Genomic DNA, 11,785 nt, shown 5'->3' on the forward strand with positions numbered 1-11,785 from the left:
GTGCAGTGGACGCGATCGGCAGTGAGTTTCTCCCGTGAAGCCCGTGTGTGTGCAGGAAGCAAAAAGCAGTGATGTTATGGTTATAGGCGACTGGAATGCTGATGTTAATTCTGATTTTTTGTAATGAAATGACCTCTTTTTTTAATGATACCATGTTGATTTCCTCTGATGTTACTTTCCTGGGAACTTAAAATCCATAGAACTTCACATTTTACAGCGAAACCCATCGTACAACCTCAATGCTAGACCATTGTGTTTCCCACAATCCCCGCTCTGATAACTGCGTCCGTGATATCAGCGTTTTTTCATCAGTGTATTTTTTTCCCTTTTCTATTTTTTTTATTTATTTATTTTTTCATCAGTGCATTGCTTCTGATCATTTTCCCGTCAGTGTCTGTTGTAATCTTGATAGTCTACAGAAATACGATCTCCAGCATACACAGTCTGTTAATTCTGCAGATATTAATCGGTTTTGTATGGAGAAAAACTCTCTGAAACCATACTGTGCATAGACAGATAGTAAGCTTTGTGATATTGGCATAGTGAAGCATTCGCACTGTAAGCTTCAATCTTATGTTGCTGCAATAGATAACTTTTATATGATGATATTGTGAAAGCTTCACGTCTTGCAGCTGCTGATCACCTTCCAACAAAGCCTGCCACCAGCGCCCCCAACGTGTGTGCCAGGGTGGAATCAAATGGGGAGGAATTATCACTCACTAGCTCGAGATGCATTTCTCCTTTGACGTAACGACGGCATCCCTCGGTATGGCCCCATCTTTGAAATCGTGAGAAAAAAGACGTGCAAAATTCAAATATGCTTTAACCTGTTCACCCCATTTCCCTGTAAACAGGTCCACACTCACCATTGATATCAATAGGTGTGGACCAAACCATGGTTTGAAAAGGTTAAAAGCAATGCAGAAAGAATGAAGATCAAATGAGAGCCAATGCTATTGCTGGTGCCCTAAATAAGAAAGGTAATAGTTTTGGAAACTTGTGAGAGGCTCTAAAAAGTCTTCATCTCTCTCATCCTCCGTTAGGGGTTGTAATGGTCGTACAGAGATTGCACAGATGTGGCGGGACCACTTTTCACCGAGGCTTATTGTGAATGTCATCTGTCACGGACAACAGTAATGAGTCATTTGTACAGGATGATATATCTAAAATAGTATTTGATAATTATGTGATCGTTGCACTTGGTGAAATAAGAAATGGCCTTTACAAGCATACTGTTGGCAAGGCTGCACGACCTGACGACATTACTTAAGAGCATATGAAATATGCGCATTACCATTTGTGTATTTTGTTATCGATCTTGTTTTCTGCTATTCATGTTCATTGTTATACCTCCTCGTATGATGGACACTACTTAAGTTCCACTCGTGAAAGACAAAAACGGTGATGTTACTAATTCCAACAATTACCGTCCAATTGCAATAACTACTGCCATCTCCAAACAGTACGAAATAATTATCTTAGAAAGATGTAAGCAATTTCTCAGCACCAGTGATCACCAGTTTCGAACCGCTCACTGCTGATGTGTGTATTTTTATTCTGAAAGAGGTCATTGATTTTTACAATCGACATAACAGTACTGTAGTTATATGCTTTTTGATGCGACAAATGCATTTGACAGGATTAACCATCGGACCTTGTTCCTTAAATTGACTGAAATCGTGTTGTACATTCTGAGATGGTTGTCGAAATAAAGGTTATTATATAACGCTACTACATTGCCGTCAGCATAAACAAATAACAAACCAAAAAAAACCCAAACAACTTGAAAACATTCGTGGTCACTTAACTACGTCACTATGTTAGCGTTTATTTGCAGAACTACACAGAGTCCGGCAGATAAAAGAGATACATAATCATGACGCTCAGTACGACACGATCAGCAGACAGCGACAGAAGCGCAAATAAGCAGTCTACATCGCAGAAACTCGAATTTTCCTAGCATCATGATTTGAATCATTCTTGCAGACTTGAGCACGCAGGGATACCAACTGAGCGTCGTAACAGTGTACATTTTGTAAGCTCATATTTTGGCGGGTAAATACTCTGTGTGAAGATTGACATCTCCTCTCCAAGGAGCAAACCCCGAAAATTATCCAAAACTTGGACGACTAAGGAGTGGTCCGACGTCAAACAGACCTGATAAATAAGGGTAGCGTTTAGATAAATCAATCAAAAATATAATAAAATCGGAAAAAATAAATGTTATTGGTCCTGCTGTCTTCAATATTCAGAGTGCTGCGCATGTACGGTAGGTTTTGCTGCACATGAAGACCGTAGCTGTTAAAGGGCTTCGAGAAGTCCACACTGAGGGCGTTGTCATCACTGAGAAGTCGACAGCCGGTGAATCGAAGTTGGACGACTATAACAGCATTAATGAGGAAAAGTATTATAATTTAATAAATATGAATCGAATGATTGTGTATCAACTTTAAGTCACAGGTAGGTTACCCTTCAATTTGTCAAGTTCACCTATTAATCTTAATGGCTAAAAGTATACATTTTTGGGTTCGTCAGAGTTCGCCAAGGTGCCGAGCTACTGGCCAAAAGTATTCACCGTGAGCACGCCCATTATATTCGCATTTTGCGAGTATGGGAAGTGTTAGGATGAACATCAAATATTGCAAACAGATTTGAAAACCTGCTCCAACTGGTTTCGCTTTTATTGGATTTAACCATTTTATTTTTGTTGGTTTTTTTTTAGTCCCCACGGACACAGTCCGGGGGGACTTATAGGTTTGGTCATGTCCGTCCGTCCGTCCGTTCACGCAGATATCTCAGACATGCCGTGGTCAATTTCTTTCAAACTTTGCACAAGGATAGTACCCTACCCCATACAGATGCAGGTCGATTTGCTTCAGAATGTGATCAAATTTGGCTGTGTTAGAGGACTTTTTAGTTTTCACCGCCATAGACTCCCATGTATAAGGCAGCTGTCCATAGACTCCCATGTATAAGGCAGTCCATAGACTCCCATGTATAAGGCAGTCCATAGACTCCCATGTATAAGGCCAAGAAAAATAAAAATTTAGTTTCTCATCGTATTCATATTGCAAAAAGGATGCAGTGACACAGTTTTTAGTCCCCATGGATGAAGTCCAGGGGGCTTATAGATTGGGTCATGTCTGTCCGTGAGTCCATCTGTGAGTCCATCCGTGAGTCCATCCGTTCACGCAGATATCTCAGATATTTTGACAAAATGTCACGTGACCTTGGTGACCTCAAATATATATATTTGTCCATAACTCAGTAACCACAAGTGCAACACCCTTCATATATGGTATGATGGGACAGCTTATGACGCCACATATTGTACCTCATTAATTATGCGCATATCTAATTTTGAACAAGCCAATCGAGCTAGAGGTCTGATTTTTGGTATATAGGGATAACTTAGCAATACAATTTTTTTGACACAGTCACATGACCTCGGTGACCTTTGACCTCAAATATACATATTTGTCCATAACTCAGTAACCACAAGTGGTACACCCTTCATATATGGTATGATGGGAGACCTTATGATGCTTCATACTGTACCTCATTAATTATGCGTATATCTATTTCTGAGCACACCCATAGAGCTGGATGTCTGATTTTTAGTATATAGGGATAACTATAGGATAGAAATTTTTTGACCAAATGTCATGTGACCTCGATGACCTTTGACCTGAAATATACGTTTATGTCGATAAATACGTAACCACAAGTGCTATGTCCTTTATATTTAGTAGGGTGGAAGACCTTATGACAACACACGCTTTACCTCATTAATTATGCACACATCTAATTCTGGGCAAGGGAATAGAGCTAGAGGTCTGATTTTTGGCATATAGGGATTAATTAGCAATACGATTTTTTTTCAAAATGTCATGCGACCTTATGGCCATTTGACCTTGATTATACATATATATGCATAACTCAGTAACCACAAGTTCTATACCCTCTAATTCTGATAGGATATTAGACCTTAAGATGTCACATCTTGTACCTCATTATTATGCGCATATGTATTTCTTGGCTGGCCAATACAGCCAGAGGTCTGATCTTTTTTTCCCGATTTAGAACCATAACTTAGACATGCTCATGTGTTTCAAATTGGGAACAACGAGATAGACCTATGTGCCCATATATCTCAACAGATACACTCGTGTGATACTTCTTAATGACCACATTTCCCTGCCCCATCAAGACTAATACTCCTATTACAAGTGGGGGCTATGTCATTGACAATGACTTGTTATCGATCTTGTTGTCTGCAATTCATGTTCATTGATATACCTTCTGGTGTGATGGACGCTACTTAAGTTCCACTAGTGAAAGACAAAAACGGTGATGTTACTAATTCCAACAATTACCGTCCAATTGCAATAACTACTTCCATCTCCAAACAGTACGAAATAATTATCTTAGAAAGATGTAAGCAATTTCTCAGCACCAGTGATCGCCAGTTTCGAACCGCTCAACTGCTGATGTGTGTATTTTTATTCTGAAGAGGTCATTGATTTTTACAATCGACATAACAGTACTGTAGTTATGCTTTTTTGATGCGACAAATGCATTTGACAGGATTAACCATCGGACCTTGTTCCTTAAATTGACTGAAATCGTGTTGTACATTCTGAGATGGTTGTCGAAATAAAGGTTATTATATAACGCTATTACATCGCCGTCAGCATAAAACACATAAACAAACAAAAAACAAACAACTTGAAAACATTCGCGGTCACTTAACTACGTCACTATATTAGCGTTTATATGCAGAACTACACTGAGTCCGGCAGATTAAAGAGATACATAATCATGACGCTCAGTAAGACACGATCAGCAGCCAACAGACAGCGACAGAAGCGCAAATCAGTAGTCTACATAGCAGAAACTCGAATTTTCCTAGCATCATGATTTGAATCATTCTTGCAGACTTGAGCACGCAGGGATACCAAGTGAACGTCGTAACAGTTTACATTTTGTAAGCTTATATTTTGGCGGGTAAATACTCTGTATGAAGATTGACATCTTTCAAAGGAGCAAACCCCGACAATTATCCAAAACTTGCACGACTAAGGAGTGGTTCGACGTCAAACAGACCTGATAAATAAGGGTAGTGTTTAGATAAATTAATAAAAAAATATAATAAAATCGAAAAAAATAAATGTTATTGGTCCTGCTGTCTTCAAATATTCAGAGTGCTGCGCATGTACGGTAGGTTTTGCTGCACATGAAGACCGTAGCTGTTGAAGGGCTTCGAGAAAGTCCACACTGAGGGCGTTGTTTTCATCACTGAGAAGTCGACAGCCGGCGAAGTTGGACGACTATAACAGCATTAATGAGGAAAAGTATAATAATTTAATAAATATGATGAATGATTGTGTATCAACTTTAAGTCACAGGTAGGTTACTCTTGGATTTAACCATTGTATTTTTGTTGGGTTTTTTTTCTGATAGTCTTTTGATTCACAAAAGTAACGTGTACGGTAGTTTGTCAGCTACACTGCGCGGCCTTTTCTTTGTTGCCTTTGAAAATAATATTTTTTTCAGCATTTGTCTCTTTCAGATTTCACCTATAGGCATAAAAAATCGTTAAATATATTCAATATCGTACAGAAAGGAAATCCTTTCCCCTGTCGTATTCCCCCGCGCCTGGTTCGGCCTGCCTTTCCCTCCGCCTATAAAACATTCCTCATGAAAACCGTGGGAGGGCGCCTTTTTAGCTCACGTGTGTTATGTCGCAGCGATGTCTGCCTCTCTATCTTTCTGTCTGTCTGTGGTCCCGATATCTCTAAAACGGCTCATCGGATCAGAATCAAGTCAGGTACACAGATTCTGTTTGAGAATGGTAAGAACTAACTGATTAGTTTTTGGTGGGTGCGGTTTGCATATTTTAGACTCAATTGCATAATTAATGATTTGCTAAACATATTGATCCATAGACAGTCGAGAAAGTTTCTCGACTGTCTATGGTTGATCACACAAGAATTTATCTGCAATTAAAGACATGAGTGACATCAAAGTTAATTGCTAATTTGCATATTTGATGGACTTTCTAAAAGGGACAAAGTCGGCCATTTTTCATGAATTTTGTTAGGTACGAGCATAGACCCTCGAGAAAAACATACGGGACAGGCAACTGCGATAGAGAACAAAGGGTCAATGGGATTAACAGCGTGCGATCTATCTTGGAATAATTAAGAGGTGTTCATGGGTCGGGGACGGAATGAAGCTGGACCCAATCGACTGCACAACGTCCGGTTCATAGACACGTGCATGCGGGTATACGGTAATAATGTTTTCGGATTACAAGTTATTTCGGATTACCCGCAAGTCCATTTTTAGAAAGAAAAGTGTTACAACTATCTTGAGAAGAATTCGTGCAAATGGTTTTAAAGTACTTTTTACATCATGGTAGCGAGATTCGATTCAACTAGAAGTCTGCAGGGAGTTAGTATGTTGCTGTAAAGTGACAAAGTTTCGAATAGAAATCCAAAACACATACCGCTGCAGTTCCAGACTTGACAGCAGTTGACATCACAGAGTTGTTTACATTCCGCAATCGTCCGTATATCTCCGAATTTTCCCTCGTTTTTGCAGTTTTTTAACCCTCGGAATATTTTCTGTGTGTGGAGTGCTCCATGGTTCGGTAAAGTATGTATGTTAACTACTGAAATGTTGTTGTTTGAAAACTGTGAACGGCCAAATTTACGAGGACAGCGTTCAGCTTTGTGTAAATGCATGTCTACCTTACCGCTTCTGACTTCACCAACCGTTGGAGAGTCCCGATTTATCGCAAAGTTTCTCCTGACAGCGAAAGTCAGTGTTACAATATATTTCCTAGTACTTTGCGGATGTACACATGTGTAGCTTATCCCAAATTTGGTGTTTCTTTAGGCTAAAACAGTACCAAAATGTTAGAGGTCGTGTATTTGAGCTCCGATGGAGTAGTCATTTTTTATGTACCCTGATTTTCGTCAAATGTTGCGTGACAGATGAAATAAAGGTCAGATTTTCGTTTCGCAGGACTGGGGAAGTGTATAGCTGTTTAACTTGTAAATGTTTGTTGTTATCGGAGATTTTTATGGTAGGGAATGTAAACTTATATTGTCGATACCTAGCAAGAGTTTTCTGCAGCGTCTATGGCTAAATGTACACTGTTTTTATCGTTTGTTTTTTCACGTTGACTTCGGCTAGAATCCAAAATGTGATCCTCATCGTTACCAGAACATTCACCATGACTAGTATAAAAAAACCCCTTACATTCTCTGTTTCATTACTCGGAACGTGCCATGCAAGAGCAAAGTGTACATATTCAGAACGTCAGTTTGATCGTTAATGAGATTCAGCTGTTAAGTACGAAGTGTTGTTGTCGGGGACCGCTTGGTAAATAAACTTAATCTATTCCAAGATAGATCGCACAAAGAAACCTCAGCAGTTGCCTGTCCCGTTTTTCTCGAGGGTCTATGGTACGAGATACTACTTATATTGTTTGACATGTTGAAAGATAATGAATGAATGGGTGACCATGCATATATTCGACCCCGGTTTTAGACAAATTAAATGAAACCATCGCGAAAATGAAATGACCATTAAATCATTTTCGCGATTGTTTCATGTACCGTGTCTAAACCGGGGTCGAACATATGCATGGTCACCCATTCATTCAGTATCTTTCAACATGTCAAACAATATAAGTAGTATCTCGTATCCAACAAAATTCATGAAAAATGGCCGACTCTGTCCCTTCAATGCGGGATATATATATATCTGAATTAACTCAATAAAAATTGATGAAACTCGGTATGTATATTGAAGATACTATGATTTAATATTACTGAATTTTTACGTCAGCCAATTCCTAACTTGCATATTTAATGAACTTCCCTAATTAAGGTTATATATCTTGATTGACTTGACCAAAGACAACGAAACTTGCTATGTATATGGAAAATACTGTGATACAACATTATTGAAAGTCATTAAGCATTTTACGTCATCCAATTCCTAACTTGCATATTTAATGAACTTCCCTAATTAAGGTTATATATCTTGATTGACTTGACCAAAGTTGACGAAACTTGCTATGTACATGGAAAATACTGTGATATAGCATTGTTGAAAGTCATTAAGCATTTTAACATCAGTCAATTTCTAATTTGCATATTTAATTAACTTTCCTAATTAGTGATATATATCTTGATTACCTCGACTAAATTTTCTTCTGCCAATGCCTAATTTGCATATCTAATACACTTTCCTAATTAGGGTTATATACCTTGATTGACGTGATCAAAGTTAGCGAAACTTGCTGTGTACATGGAATATAAGCCTACTGTGATACAACAGTACTTAAGTCATTAAGATTTTTTGCTAAAGCAATTTCCAAATTTACATATTCAATGAACTTTCCTAATCGGGGATATACCTTGATTAACTTAATCAAAGTTGGTGAAACATGCTATACACATTGATGATACTAGGTTAAAACAATATTGAAAGTCATTTAGTATATTCACTTCAGCTAATCGCTAATTTGCATAATGAACAAACTTTCCCAACTAGAAAGAGATATATTTGGATTGACAAGATGAAAGTTGAGGAAACTTGCTATGTATATTCGAGATACACTGATATAACAGTCATGAAAGTTGCTTTAGAAGTTTTTCATAAACTTATCAACAATTAGCATATTTTACGAATTTTCCTTATTAGGGACACACATCTGGACTGACATAAAGTTGACAAAACTTGCAATGAATATTAAAGATAATAAGTTAATACTTTATTTGAAGTCATTCAGCAATTTTTACTGCAGCTAATTATTAATTTGCTATTAACGAACTTTCCTATTTGGGAAATATATCTGGATTTACTTGATCAAAATTGTTGAAACTTGTTCTGTACATTGAAGAAACTATAATGACCAAAGGTAGGTTTAGAATCTTTTAAAACTTCTTATCACTAATTTTGCATATCCAACGAACTATCCTAATAACAGATATACATCTGGATTGGCTTTATCAAAGTTGACAAAACGTGCTCTGTACATTGAAGATACTACGATGTAACAATATTGAAGTCATTTAGCACATTAATTTAGCTACTGACTAATTTGCGTATTTAACGAACTTTCCTAATAAGGGATGTATATCTGGATTGACTCGACCAATTAGGGATATAAGACTGGAAGGAAACTTGCTATGTACATTGATGAGAATATTATGCTGTATAAGTGAAGATGTTTTGAATTTTCATTTCAGCTAATTTAGAATTCGTATATCTTATTTTCACAGTTTGGTATACACAGTTTGGTATAGCCTTAAGAACTTTACCGCAGGCAATTACTCTTGTAATATAAAGTGGTGATACAATGACAGCGGTCAAAGAAATTTCAGCCAATGACGTTGGTATACTTAATAACCTTTAGAATTAATCTGTGGAGAATGTTATTATGTTGATCATAAAACGTTTAATGAAGTTGCAAACATGTGGCAAAAGTTCAAATTTACAGACAACAATTTACAGGCAATATGTACTGAAACGTGAGCATTTCCGGTTTCTATCTGGTTTATGACGGACACGTGTCACTCCACCAAACCTGGCTCGACCTGGCGTTCGGTAAGACAGATACAGTGACCGGTACAGTGACATACTTGACACAAGGGTTATCAAAAAATAAAATAATTGTCGGCCACTATGGTTAATTATTAATGGCGTTGTTGTGCCTTGCCATATTGCTTCGACTTCAGACTGCAATAAACAGTGTGGACAAATTGACTGACTGGACCACAGTCCAATCATCACCGATCTCTGACCGCGACCACAGAGAGATAGACGAAAATCGCATATACTTTTGATGATTATGTGTGATATTTCCAATAAACACGATTGGAACTAATTTGAAATAATTGGATAGTGAAGTAATGTCGGTTTAATCTGCAAATGTAAGATCGTCTGCTTTTCTTTTTAAGTTACACACTTGTTTTAATGAGTAATTTTTAAATTGCAGCATTCAGCTACACGGCACCTAACACGTTTGAGAAACCTGAACAACATGAAGATCAAATTCTCCCAAGTTAGTTTCAATCGTGTTAATAAAAAAACTGTATTTCCTGTAGTTGCTCCTCTATCTTTCCTAAAAACTTTATTTGTGATTTTCGATTAATTGACTACACAATAATGTTTAGTCCACAAAAATTAATGTTATCTTTAACCAAAAATCAAGGTTCTACCGTCCTTAAAAATTAAGGCCTTTTCAACTTCGATTTACGCCGTGGCGGTAAAGCCGGCCGCACACGAGAGAAATTAGCTGAGCAAAAATCCTCGCGAGGAAAATTGCTCAGCAAACTTCTCTCCGTGTGCGGTCGATTTTTTGCGCGTTGCATCACTCTTTTGCGCGTTGAGTAAAATATCCAACATGTTTGATATTTTTTTCCTCGCGAGGAAAATTACTCACCGTGTGCGCTCGACTGAGTAATTTTACTCACGACTTTCTACCTACGCGCATGCGTACAAAATGGCTGCCCCTATGGAAAACGATCGTTATATTAATGATGCAGTTATTGAGGATAAATTAGTTGAAATCTGGTCAAGTTATCCCGCCTTATACGACGTTAGATCACCCCGATTTTAAGAATAGAGACAAAAAAGAGCATGCACTTGTAGCGATAGGGACGAAGCTTGGAAAAATAGGTAATAATGGGAGATTCGCAGATTTGTGTTCTTTCAAGTCAAACATATAACTCCGCTCCAGAGATTGAGAGTTCCTCTCCCCTAAACATTCCCTCATTTGTTAGTCTCGTCGTGCCACATCTTTTTTAATACACCTAGAACTTCTCGGTTTCTATCGGGGTGAGATAGCAACTATCCACCCTTACCTATGCAACCCCGTTTATATATCAATTCTGTTGAAACTCTGTGTACGGTTGTGTGTAGATTCCCAAGTATGCTCGAGCGATCAGAGTAACCGCGGGCTAAATACACGAAAATCACGATCAATGTGATTTTAACATAATGTAATCCCTTTCAATATTTAGCAGATATTTTAATTAGATCAATGGATCTTTTTATTGCGTGTTAGTGTTTTGCAAGTTCGTTTTTGCGTACAGAAAGGCCACTGATTTAGTGAGGCATCTTGGGATATGTTTTCAACAAGGGGGACACCCTCACGAACGGTGCGCCGCACGACGAGACTTATAAGCTGATTAAACATATGCGAAGACCGTCACAAAATAATTTGAATAATAATAAAGGCACAGCGACATGGTAATTAGCATAACAGGGGCAGGTAAGTATCTTCGGTGGGGGAGGTGTCACTTTTTCTTTTTAATTTTATTATGGCGGCGAAGCACTTTGTCACCTGTTACAAAAATGCTAAATGGGGCCTATATCTTATTGTTGTATGGCGCCTTTCATTTCGATACTGTGGCATTCATAGGCAATTATGTGATTTTCAGAAAAAGGGGAACATAAACAGAAAAAGAAATAGGAAAAAACCAATCATGAATTTTAGCATATAATTTTTTTTATATTTATCTCATAAAGATCAGGATAAAATCTGAATGTTTCGCCTTTTGATTTTTTCAAGTAAGGGTGGGTGGAGAGAAGGAAAAGCATGTTTGCAGGAAGTATATTTTACTTTTATAAATTAGTTATGGCTTCTCTCATTTTAATAAAAAATAATTTTTTAAACAATTGGCCGAAATGTCAATTTGAATCAGAAACCAATTGGTGTGTACAATAATTAAAGGGAAATTTACCCTGAAAATTAATTTCA

This window comes from Ptychodera flava, chromosome 3 (genome assembly GCF_041260155.1).
Source record: "Ptychodera flava strain L36383 chromosome 3, AS_Pfla_20210202, whole genome shotgun sequence".
Classification (NCBI taxonomy): Eukaryota; Metazoa; Hemichordata; class Enteropneusta; family Ptychoderidae; genus Ptychodera; species Ptychodera flava.